Genomic DNA, 14,175 nt, shown 5'->3' with positions numbered 1-14,175 from the left:
ATGTTACTAATTAATATAATTTATATTATAATATAACTTAACATAATATATATCAACTTTATGTACTCGAGATACATTTGAAACTTCACGGTGTGAATTAGTGAACTCGCTCGTTTGTATACAGCATTACTTGTAGTCCGCTCTGTGGAGTGGGTAGACGTGTTTCCTCCCTTTGTGAGGTCAGAATCCTACACCTTTCGAGTGTCTGTACAAGCGTGGGAAAGGGACTCTCGGATTTCTATTCAGTCCAAAACATCGGCAGGGATGTGGCGACGGCGGCCTATCTTGCGCAAAGCGTGTCTGCTAGCATTCCTAGAAGCTTGGTCTCTACGGCGCTTAGTTATCGCGATATACAGCGCCAAACAGAGCTCTCCAACAACGTACAACACAGGGGGAGAGTGAGAGAGACGTTGGTCCGAGAAACACATTCCAGCCGAGTGAGAGGTGACTCGAGCTCGGGGGCTTCGAATTCCATCGGTGCCTGCGGCGCACGGATAGCCCCGTTAGAGCACTTCGTCGTCCTTGCCATTGTCGTTGTCATCGTCGTCTACGTCTCGGCCACGATACAGCCACAGAGGCAAGAAAGGAGTGCGAATCCAAAGGCGGAGGCCTTAAGGGTCATCCGAAGAGAGACGAAAGCCGAGCCCGAAAGCAAAAAGTCGCTGCTGACAGCTTAAGGAGAAAGAGGAAGGAGAGCCATCGTAGCCATCAAAGCCATGCGCTGGTCGGTGCAATTGGAGGAATAGTATTGGCGCTGTCAGACAGACGCGTATCGGAGGTGAAGGAGAGAAGGAGGAGCACCGGAGGAAGTTAGCGGAACGATTTCAGGCTCTTAGAGGTCGTTAATTGCTTTGCTCTGCGTGCGAGGCTCGAAAAAGGCTCACCGCGCGGGAGGAAACCGACGAAGAGTTTTACGAGCATTACTGGTGTAACACGTCCTGCCGATCTTAAAAAAAAAAAAAAAAAAAAAAGTTTATAGTCGACGAAGCCGAGGAAACGCGAGCGAACTCACATGCGCACGTATCAACGAAGTTATCTTTCCTGCGACGAGCTCGTCTGTGAAGTTACGGCCGCTCGTTGACCGATTTTTCAGTAACGATCGTCGCTCACGGCCCAGCAAGCGAGAACGAATGTATGTCTGACTATAAACAAGCTTCGTAACCGTGTGTTATTTTTTGCATGATGATGCTTATTCTTTTTCTCTATAAAGCGCTGCCAATTAGCACAAATCAGCAGCGTAAAATACTTTACACACAAAAACAAGCTCTACAATCTATAGAATCTATTTGACACAATAATTGTATTTTTAAGACTATAGGAATTTATTGGAAAATTTTTTGTGTCAGCGATAATTTGTCTACTATTCATTTCATTTTGCAGATTTCTTATCTTGTTCTCAATACTTTTCTCGAGAAATGTTTGCCGACGAATAATCTCGCAAGTTTGTAAGTAGATGTTTGCAAAATTATAAGACTTTATTATTCGCATGTACGCTTTCTTTGTCGAATGAGTGCTCGAGTGCACCTGTATAAAGGTAACGGTTTGCGATTCTCGAGAAATCGTAAGTTCTTTTTAAAACTAAAATTCCGACCCCGTTTCAAAACCCGTAGCTTCGTTCGACGATCGTTAAAACTTTATAGAATCGCTCGGAACTTTATAAACTGCCGCTTATATCTTATAGAGGGCACCTATTATATTAATATCTCCCTTTTATTACAAGAATGTATTTAAGCTGCCTGTCGATCTCACAAAGGAACCTACCTTTAATGATGAACTTTATACAGTATCGAGATCATTTTGTAGGCCACTAATTATAATGTAACTCTATCGATGCTCTTTATAGCACACTGAGAGGTACACCGCGCGATTTTCATACTTCAGTCATCGCGTGCGACTATATAATTAAGAGCAAACGTGCAGTTGAAGACAATTGGACGCCGGGGATGATTACAAGAAACTTGTTATAGCTTCCGCTACGAGCGTGCCGAACTAATGGCGGTATCGTTCTCCACGGCGATTACGCTTATACCGCTGTTTGAGTGAATCTTACTGTAAACGAGGAGCATCCGGAGACTTATAGAGAAACTTCCGTCTGAGCAGACTAAAAAAAAAAATCAATCGCGAGAATGCCGAGCGAATTAAAGAGCCGAGAAGAAAAAGCAGTTAAGTTCGAAAACATAAACTCTGCTGCAAGCAAAAAGGCTCTTGTTAAAGTATAATCAATTGAAACTTTGCGCACAATGGGGAAGCTAATTATTCTAAGATGGGGGGGGGGGACAATATCAGCGTTTTATACAAACCTAATGTAAATGATGGAAATCGATATTTATATAACGAAGATTCTTGAGTTTTTTGCAGAAAATTTGAACAACTACAACGATATTGTAAACTACAACTACAACTACGCTGTTATATTTAAATTATTCTTATCTTGATTTTTTTTATTTTATATCGAACATTTAGATGAAAATAGGAGTAGAAATTAAATTTAAAATAGGATAGTGTAATAGGAATTAAATATAAGAAAAGCTTTTTCGTCTGAATTGAGCTCGTTATTTTTACGATTAACTATTTGAAAAGTTACGAGCGAGAACGAATTTAAAAAAAGAAGTACCGAAAAGAAGGACCTACATATGTATATCGCGATTAAACGCATCCCGTGAATCGTCATGAGTCCCGGGCACGGCCCGGGCATTTACATAGAAAATCGACGTTAAGTCAATTCCCAAGAATATGCGATTAGGCGCAAAAACGATCGGCGCAGCCGCCGCCCGGGAGCATTATCCTGATCTATATATGATCAAACACGTCCGCGGGGCATCGGCGTCATTTCCATAATTATCGCACTAGCGATAAAAAAGAATTTTCAACGAACGAAATTCGAAGAGCAGGCACACATCATATTTATAACAGCAATAACAATATCGTTTTGGCATTTTTATTGTTTAACTCCCCACGATCCGAAAATCTTCTTTTTGTTGCTTTTATCTTTTTTTATTTTCAACCATGCAACCAACCAACCAACCACTCGCCTCCTCCTCGATCGATCTCGTCCGATCTTATGAAATACCGACGACGATGGATGCAGGGTTCGATCGGCCTCTACGAGCTACTTGTAGCCCGCGTATAAGGCCGGATACCGGCATTCGCCCAGATGCATATCCTACTCCTCTCGAATGCCCCGATCCCGGGTATTTGCATAGCTGCATGTATTTCGCCCCGAAAGAGCTTTCCGCTCGACTGATCCTCGCCGTCGTCCCTCCATCTCCGACCACCGCGTCTTTTCCCCGTCCGCATCCGCGATGATGAAATCTTCGGTGTTACGGCGCCGTAAAAGCGGAATGAAACTATCGAATTTTTTCGCGGACTTCTGCGCACTCGGCTGACGAGAGCCAGCCTTCGTCGTCGTCGTCATGGTCGTCTGTTGCAGTACGTATTTCTTCTCCCGTGGTGCAATCTCATATACGTCTCTCGTGAATTCCGCCTTCCGCCGGAGACGGGCGACTTACGTCGCGTGAGATTGTTTTAAATGCGAGCACGGCGGATGCCGCGCGTGCGACGCTATAATGCCGGAGTTACGATGTCGGCGCGCTTGTTCGAAATCAGTTCATGAATCTTCATGCTCCCACGTACGTGCCGCGTAAGTCATCTTTTGTATGCATCCTAACTTCCGTCTTTCCCCCTTTCTCATTCTCACCCGGCGAATACGCGCGGAATGACGACGCGACGTACTCGATTCTTTTTCATTATGCGACGTGACTCTTATTCGGGTTGCTTAAATTCTTTGATTAACAAATGGATATTCTAACATACAGAACGTGTATGGAGCGAAGGATCGTGTATTCAGATCTGTTTAAATAAAAAAGTTTATCGAAAATGTATTTTACATAAATGGATCTACATATATTATGTTCGCTGTTCTGGCGATATGGCAGAATTCTTAGCGTGACTTGTATGTTTAAAATTTTTATCTTCTTCCATTTGATCAATATCCTGTTTTTATGTTCTTCTATTTTATCTGAATATCAATGTGTGTATGTCTCTCTCTTTCTCTCTCACCTCTGTCAAAAAGATGTCGGTTCAAATATCAAATGATACTGAATTAAAATATAGGAATGCTCTTAAAATGTGAAAAATTCAATAATGTGCTCCTTGTTCTCACTTCGCTTCTAAATGTATTGTAATTCTCATTTATATTCCTTTATCCCAATGCTGATGTTACAGTCGTTAAAGTCGTCGTAACTGCAACGCAGCCATTGAACTGGTATTTAAATTTTAAACGGTATTCACATCGATCCTAGAAAATCGATTGTTAACCCCTTGACGATCTCTCGTCCACATTAAGACGAACAGTTTTCGGAAGAAAGGACATTTCTTCCAACTTATTCATATATTCCTTGCTTTACATTTCACGTCGTTCAATTCTAGAGATTTTTATATGATAAAATCCGAAATATTATTTAATCAATGCAGCTTTGAGAGCTCGTGTTCCATTAACTATACCATCACCAAAATGTGTAGGTAATAATAATATAACAGACTCTGTCACGAGTTAACAACGGACAAATAAATAATTTAACGCGATGTTTATTAAATTGTACATTTATACGTATTGCACTTAATTATGCATTACACATATTGCAACTAGTATTGATGCATTCTTTTGAAGTACGGTCACAAGTGAATTAAAATGAGAAGTATCATTTCTTTTGCAAAAGCTGTCTAATCTAATTCGGACACTGATGCGTACGATGATTCGAAATTCTGAATTTGGAATTCATTTGCAATTAGTCAACCATAATGTAATTAGGATGAAGCATCATGTTCCGCATACTGAGATATGATTTTCAAACTGAATATGTATTCCCGAATACGTTCATATGTTCCCATGTTAATTAATTCGTTCGACCAACCGTCTATCTTGTATAATTTTGCGAAACACATACTCTTATTAACAAGTGGATAATCTGTCCAAACTCTTTGTTATTAACAAACTATTACCTTGCTCACTACGTTCGTAATAACTTATTTTGCTTGATGTACGTAGATGTTACATATTGTATTATGTAGTATCGCCAATCTTTTTACTTTACATTTATAAGTTCTAATAAATCTAAATTTATAACAATTCAATTTGCATCGCTCACATGTAAAAAAAATTCTTCTATTTATCTTGGAGTTGGAAGATGGATTCCTTAAAATTTTTATAAAGAGATATGATATTTTATTTGATAAGAAGAGTGTTTTATATTTTATAAGAACGGCATAATAACATACTATATTATATAGTTTCGTTTTCCAAAATTTCTTGTTGACACATTATTTGAAGCTTACCAATTCAGAACATATTGCAATTAAAATTAAGTAATAAGAGAAAGAAAAAGAGAGATTAGTTTATGCGAGAAACGTGATAACACCCATGGAAGGGAGAGGGCTAGAGAGTTGGTATGAAACGCGCTGATGTTCCGCAAGCACCTAACTATCGGCCATTCATTACGGCAGCCGCTTCAGTGGCTCGGAGCCGAACTGCCGCAATTCATACTGTGACATGATGCTTGATAACAAAGGCGGCCCGGAGATCTCCCTCCTTATTAATAGACGACCGAGTCTGCCATAACTAAGGGTGGAATGGTTAAAACCAGCTACTCTCTCGCCGATGAACGAAGATCGAGAATAATGTACGACGCGCGTCCTGCGGGTTTAAGCCTGCTTGATCCCAGAGGGAGGAAAACGACAGTGCAATAGTTAGAAGTGCATCACACAGCGGTGTGTACACGAGCGCACGCGTGTGTTAATTCATATTCGTCATTAGCGCGCGAATCGTCGATCGATGACGGGATTAATTATGACACTAAGTAGGCTTACGATTAATCCCTCGAGCTCTCGTTGTTTCGTGAATGCGGGTCCCTGCGCGACCCGTTACTACCGTAAAGCGACAGAAAAAGAAAGGCATTTCCGCTTTGACGGCGTTGTCGCGACACGCCATGATCGATTGTGACGTATCACGTTCATCAACTGCGAAAAGAGAACGGCACATATTGACTTTGCCCACTTTGAAATCGCTTTTTGACATTACGCCGCGATCACGCTTATATATCTTCTAGCCACGATCTCTACTCGAACGCTAGGCTTATACACGTAACGTATCGCGCCATGTAATTAATTAAATTAATTCTACGTTTGCGATGTGTATGATCTTACGAAGCGATAAGCAATCTTTGTAATTGGAACACCAACCTGAACGCCCGTGATACGTCAAACTTTATGCATAATCATGTAACATAACTAAAGAATCAACGGATTATAAAGGGGAAGAGAAAATCTTTCCTCCGCCTTCATTTGTCACGTCTATGAACAAATATATGTATTCGCATAAAGCTGTTCGCGGCTTTTAAAAATAATCTACCGAGGAAAGAGGTGGATACACGTGATCCGCGTCGAATCAGTCTGCTCGTTTATTGTCAACGTGGACCATCGTAGAAAGCGGCAGTTTCTCAACGATCTTCTCTTTACTATACATATATCTATTTCGCTCGTAGCGCACGAGATTCACCATTGGACTATTATGACACGCGTTTGTCTCACAAACGAGGCTGTTAAGATCGTAAAAGCAGAGATAAACTTCAACCATGAATGAAAGTGATACTCACCTATTACGTTGCCGCTTACGAAGACCAGCGCTCCCCTTCGCGCACGTAGCACTAACTGAAAACTGGAAAAAATCTCTGCTCACTGAGATCACTTGTCAAACACGCCGGTTCCCCTCACAACACTGTTAATCGGCGCTCTTCGCCACTCGTCTCGCGTCGCGAGAACGAGCCCGCGTTCTCTCCGTTCTCGGCCGAGCGATCTATCGTTCGAAATCTCGTCGTTACGACGAGAGATACCTCTCGGGCGATTTAGCCCGCGGAGAATCCCCACGATTGATCCGGGGGCTCTCTCGGAGCACAGCGGGATGCTGCGGTCGCCGGGAGAACGAGAGCGAAAGGGAGACAGAGAGGATAGAGTCGCGCGCGCGGTAAAGGCGCGTGCGGTCCGGACACGGAACGTGAGTGCCGCTTTGGTAGAAGCGACTGAACCGCCAGGCCGGCGGAACGCGCAGGTCCTACGGAACGTCCCACGTCGAGCTCCGGCGGCAGAGCCAACAGCGGACAGGTACTCGTCGCTCGGCGAGGGAAAATACTGCCGCCGTGTGCAACCCCCGGAACGTCGCCAAGAATTCGCCGCTTAATACGTTCGCCCCCGAACTAAAGGCCACTTGCCACGAGCGCGCGAAGGGCGGAAATGCGCATATGCGAGGGACTTCGGGGGATAGGGTCGACCGGATAGATAGCTGGATGGATAGGTAGAGATATCTTGCGTGTTCTGAAAATTAAATTCCCCGAAGAATTATTTTAACTATTCCGGAGCCGAAAGTCGTGGGGAGAATATACGCTTATATGCTTGCTCTTTGATCATCGTACGCGAAAATATATAATGCATTTTCGGATTATGTTATGTTATGCGATACGATTGAAATAATTGAGAGGCGGAATTATTTCATTAAAAGTTGATTGCGTCTATACGTCGGACGTGCTGAAATACGAAACAGTGAAAGAGCGATGTATGGTACATGATTATAATGAGATTTAATGAAGTATCGGTTAATTTGTGATATCTGGAAAAATGTCAATTAAATAATTAGATTTGCGATGATAATTATATTGAAAATGGTAACGGATTAAGCTTCGGCTTCGTAATGACTTATGAAACAAGTTCTGCATTGCCGCAGGATTTTCGAGCTCTATGGAATTTCGATTTAATTAATTAGTGCGGTACGTAGTAATCGGTGACAGATGTTATGGCTGACGATCGATATAATAACGAATATCGCGCGATGAGAAAATTCATTCGGTGTACGTTTCACGAAATCTGTCGTAATATCTCTATCTCTTTTCTGGGACCTGAGCGGACCTCGCCATTTTTCTGGACATCCAATTATATCCGGCACGCATTTACGGACGAAATTTTCGTGCTCTTCGTGATTATCGCGTTTCTACGAATGTTCTGGAAAAGCTCCTCGCAATTAGTCAGTCGGTCGATATCGCGACTGCCGCACATTTGCAAAGGTATGAAAACAAATTCGCACTGGCATGTCTCGAAAAAAAAAATAGAGAGAGAGAGAGAGCGAGAGAGAGAGAACACTCCCTTCAATCTATATATACATACTACAAATTATACGATAGAGGTACTATTTATTCAACAAAATATATGTATGGTTCTGTAATATAGACATCATGCGGGGTTCGCGGAACGTTGCTTCGCCGCATATAAATCTCGCGTAAATGAATTAGCCGTTTCAGATCGGTTTATTCGCGAGTGTATCCTCTCCCTCGTAAAACTCGAGGAGCTTATTACTGGCTAATACTACTTCGCTCCTTATTTATGGCCGGACAAGGGCGCGCGCCGCGCTGCGCCCGCGCCGCGCCGCGCCGCACCGGTGTAATACGTGTGGCATGCGAATATCGAGTTGTGCGATTCACCATGCATAATATTAGCACGATATTATAGTTCCGCCGTGGATTACGGTAGGGGTCGGGCCGAATACCTAATAAGGATTTTACGACTGTCTAGGAAATCCGTGATTAGGTTCTCAACTATATATGCGAGCGGAGTCGCAACGTAACCATCGCTTGCGCGCGTTCGAGCATTTCGTACCTCATCGACATGCCGCCGGCTCCGTGTCCGGATATATTGATCCAAGACAAAGATGAAGCTCCAACGTATTATTGGTGAAGCACGTTAGAAGCGCGTACACAGTAAAAAATAAAATGTAATTTTAACATTTTTTACATGTCCCAGAAAGTCCTCTCTAAATTTTAAGTTAAAATAACTCATTCATCATGTGTTACTTGCTGACAAATTAAAAATGTTAATTAATTGACACTATACTTTACATTTATATTTGTTCTTTTGACTTTATTTTTCAAGTTATATTAACACATGATATTAATTATTTTACAGATTTTACTTAAATTATATGTAATAGAAACATTTAATTTTAGTAAATTTAATTATTTTGTATTTCAAAGTTTACGATTATTTGAAAATTTACGTTTAACTTTTGTTTATGTGTTAAAATAACTCAAAATAATATTTAATTTCTAAATGACATATATAAAGTGATAAGCTATTACGTTGACATAAATGTAATACATGAAATTGTTAAGAAAAAAATAACATAGCTATTGTATGTTAATTTTACATTGAAATAATAATCAAATATTGGGGACACAAGAAAATTTTAACATATGGACCGCTATGTACACACGATTTTTTACTGTGTATAAGCGAAGATTGGAACTTTGAAAAATTGACGTGAAATTTCCTATAGAATATAATACGCATCTTCTGAAATATCTTGGTATATGTTTGCCTGGATCAAAACACGCGTTTTATCATACGTATATCTGACTGTTAAATTAAAAGTTAATAGAGTCGGAAGTAAATTTCGTTACATCGTTGGTGGATTTCTTTTGTGGCAAAACGCAGAAGACTAACACAAGAATGATAAAGCTTTTGCTCCCACAATTTGTTCATGGCACACGCATACCGTTTGCATTTAGATTCCGTGCCAGAGTTCACTTTACGAGTTTCATTTCACGTCTTTTGCCCCGTTTAAAGTAAAATAAGAAGCGGAATTTATAGAATTTTCGACGACAAAATCGTTCTTTCATCCGTTTCATCTTGCATTAGCCTTTCGAGGTAAAATCCGATGAATAAAGATATCCTGTTCTTATGGAACTGTGTTTTAAGACCGACAAATAATTGGCGCCTAGTTTGTTGAGTGGAAAAAAGTATATAAATTTACAAAATATTATTAGACAGCAAAGATCCAACTCGATCGAAGATGCACTTCTCTATCTAATTAAATCAGTTTAGCAAACTAATTGTAAGATGAACATATAACAGATATAAACGGTTAATATTTTTAGTGTATACTTCAGGACCGAAGTCAATCATCGATTTGTCGTGACACTAGTATTGTCACACTCTTGGCGGAATTTGTTAAGTTAAACGAGGAGCAATAAATTCATGATTGGATATTTTGAAAACAATATTATAAAATTAAATTAATACCAAAATCAGCACAACAAATAATTTTTTTAACATAGGTATTTTACTCTTGTCGTGACGCTAGCACCACCACACTCTTGGTAGAATTTGTTAAGTTAAACAAGGAGCAATCAATTTCAGACTACATATTTTAAGAGCAATAAACTATATATAATCAATTTAGTACCAAAATCAATACAGCAAATAATTTTTTTAACATACTTTATTCTTGTCGTGACTAGCACCGCGACACTTTTGGTGAACTTTGTTATATTTAAGAACGAGCAATAAATTTTAAAGTAACGTATTTTACGAGTATTTGGTTGGAGAAATATGACATTTAATATTAAATTTATACGACTAATTTTTTATTTTCGGCCGTTTTGCTCTTATATGCGATTGTTTTATTATACGGTAGCAGGGGGGGGGTATCAGTACATTTATAAATATTCAATATTTTTATTATCTCTTTGCACTATTTTAGAGCAATAAATTATGCCGTATATCTGAACTTTTTAGTGGTGTAGGTGCTATAAGGTTCACAGAGGTGAAGACAGCACTTTTCCATTTACTTGTAGTATTCACATCGGTTTCACTTTATTGATTTAATTAAATTTATTATGAAACATTACAAGTTAATTTATTATAGAAGAGAGAACATTCTCGGTCTCAAACGCGTTCGATACGCCGTAAAAGTGGTGGCCTGCCACTATGCTGCATCGCCGAAATACCAAAATCCGTGTGCAATGTCTCGACGATGCCGCACGATGCGTTGCGTTGCGACAGCCGTCAGGTGTTCGGCAACGTGGCGGGCGGTAAATATTTGCTGGTGAAATTCGATGACCTTTTGTATAAAAAAAAACTGCACATCGCTATTCGGCGAGATCGGTGCGGTCCAATTCGTTTGCGTCGCATTTCCAAATATCGCGAAACGCTCTCGCCCTCGGTCGTCATTGTGATCCGAGTTGTGATCGATGACGCATCAAAGTGCAGTTCAATTTCGGCACCGCAGACTACGATTGGCGGGCCTTAACGCGCGCTACCTCGAAGAGTAAAATGGAAAATGGAAATTGGGTAAAGAGGAAATGTAATAAATGAATTTCATTTTAGATTGAAGCAATATCGGTATCAGGTATGCTACCTTTTAGAAACTAATGTTTTATGCATGTCTTTCCTATTTAATTTTTAAATGAGCACGACACATTTCTGCTACATTTTGTACTAATGAATATACTCTTGCAAAAAAATCCACAATTAATAAATAACGAGATGAACCTATCAAACGTTATTTTACCTATATATATCTTTCCCGCGATATCATGCGATATAATGTATGATAACATGATGTATACACGTACGCGTGTGTGATCTTATTTATCTGCAGTATAATTATAATCGATTAATCGCGAATTTCAAGGGAATTTTAAATAATTATACCGGCAGCTGTTATCATATATTTCGTATTTATATAACCGTGGAAAAATAGTGAACCGGATTTGTTATAAAACGCCCGTTGTCGTATACGTGCACATTTCCATCGCATTCATCCGGTTTCGGTGTCGCGCTAAAAAAAAACAGAAATTCCATTTTTTGCCTCTCTTATCGGGAATAATGTGTGTTGATGAAACGAGCGAACGCGATTAAATAAGACTGCATTGACGCGCCGGCAATATATTGAAATTTATTATTGGGGCTGCGTCGGATTTATCGGTCCTTCGCATGATATGCGATGCATCAATTATAAGTCCTAAATTAATTATTAATCCTTATCGGTAAATGAGGGTTTAAACTATGCCGGTCGCTAACCACAGTCGCACGCGGTTGTTTGATCGGAAACGTACGAATAAATGCAACGCAAATGCGATGCGCATTTGTGAGCGGCAGATATATACGAATGTATGCGGCGGGATAACGCGCATTTCAGCGCAACAATGATGGTGTGTGCGGGCCGCATACGTTACCGCGCCGTACAGATCATTCTGTAATAAATTGAAAAACGGCAACGTTAGTGGCGGTCGAATTGCTTCCGTCGCGTTGTTCGAAATTCGCCCGCTTTATAAACTAAAAGCGTGCCGCGCTTCCATCGGCATCGTCGCCGCCGCCGCCGCCGCCGCCGCTCGCACCGATAACATCATTACCGATCGCGCGCTCGTCACAGAGCCGAAACGTGTTTTTGTTCCGACCTCACGTCGGATAATGTTAATACATAATGCATCGCCAGCGTATATCTTCATTTACAAGCGAAATTAATCATTAATTCGGATTCAATAATCGTTCTCGTTTGTACGTCGAGAGGTGTCAAGTGCGTCGAACGAACAATGCGCCGTAACATTTATGCGCGTAACGTCACGGTTATATTATACATGTCAAAAATGGCTTTAGCCCATTATGTCATGATGTCTTTTTAATATTCAATGAAATTGCAACGAAGTTATTAAATCAAAAGCGGTAATGAACATTAATAGTTATCACGCTGAAAAGCCCCGACGTTGCGTCACGTTTCATTTAAATCACCTCCACGCGGATATATTTATTCGTACCCATCGTCAATTATTATGATTTTTATCCGTCAAATAAATAATTAGAGCGCCTGCCCTTCACATGTAAAATAACGCCACAATTATGAGGTTACGCGGTTACGCGGCGTATTTACGTACGCAAATTCTATAATAGGTGACAGTAAAATTAAACATCTGCTTAGAACAGCGGTATCTTTCTCTAATAACCGTGGCACTTTGCGTATCGATTTTCCACCTCAAGGATCCTCCCCATGCAATTATAAAAATCGCAAAGTGTTAAAAAATTATACAGTAAAAATTGACTTAATTTTTCAAACAAATTTTAAAAAATCTATCGTTGAAGCTAAGAATCGAAACACTAACTGACCTAGTATTTATAACGAGACGGCGGAAGATTTTGCTCGCCTCGAGCGACAGCAGATCTAGGAACCGGGGCAGCGTACGAAATATTCACCATCGTCGGTCGCGGTGGTGGTGGTAGTAGGTCGCACGTGTTCCGAGCGCAATGAGTGCACGTGTCGCGCGTATAGTATTCCGGGTCGAGAGCGGGCACGTAATAATTCGAAAAGTGGCGATCGCCGTTGCCGTTACACTCGGCGAGCGCGTCGTCCGCACGCCCGCGCCGCTCCCGGGTGTAATTGCAGCACGCGACGGCGTTTGCCGGCGAAATCGTTGGATCGTGCCGAAAGTTTCGCGCCGCAAACGTCGCGTCGCAGTCGAACGCCCGGGAGTCCCAGAGTGCGGCTTGCAGTTTCGTTGCGCGACAATGATTGCGCGCCTGCAACTGCTGCGCTTGCAGGCACACACGAACGAAATTGCGTTTAATTGCGCTCGCGGCCTGTGCAACGATGTAGCATGACGAATTATCGGCGCAGCAGTCATAAATAAGCCGCCCTCGGTGTATAATACGGGAGAAAGTATACGAAAGTGACGCTGAGATATTCGCGTCGTTCATCACGAAAAGAGGTATCTCGCGCAGTTATTCGCCGCTGGAGGAATGTTTGCACGTTTTTTCGTGAAATTATCGATAATTTTTTATAATGTGTCGTGAGTTCGTAACTTTTCGAAATTGCCGGTTCCACGAACTCATTTCCATGCAGAGACCACAGTTCAAAGTTCAATTAAAACTTTTTAATTTAATAAAATTAAATAACTAAAAATTAAACTATTTTAATATGTGTTAAAGTTTCCTTAATTTTTTAGCAAGATTAATGAATTTACATTACCTCGTTCTTGTCACCGGCTCTTCTCGTTTTCTTAGGTAACATCACATTTTGGAAACACCTGTAAAACGAGAAAAAAAAAAGGATTATTTCGAATAGTCAATCTATGTGTGATTACAAATTCGTCAGATTATTAAAATCGAACGCGATACGGGCTGGCCACTTGTATGTTCGTATCGTTATATGAGGCAGAACATCGTTCGCAAATGAGTTTTTTCATTGCACCGGAAAGTAAAGCAGATGACATTATTGGTATAAGCAATCGCAATTCGCAACAGCGGTTATGACACGTTCAATCAGGTTCGATGCAGGGGCTTCATTGCGTTTTAATTGCGACG

This window comes from Temnothorax longispinosus, chromosome 9 (assembly GCF_030848805.1).
Source record: "Temnothorax longispinosus isolate EJ_2023e chromosome 9, Tlon_JGU_v1, whole genome shotgun sequence".
In the NCBI taxonomy this organism is placed as follows: domain Eukaryota; kingdom Metazoa; phylum Arthropoda; class Insecta; order Hymenoptera; family Formicidae; genus Temnothorax; species Temnothorax longispinosus.
This window is presented reverse-complemented; position numbering follows the sequence as displayed.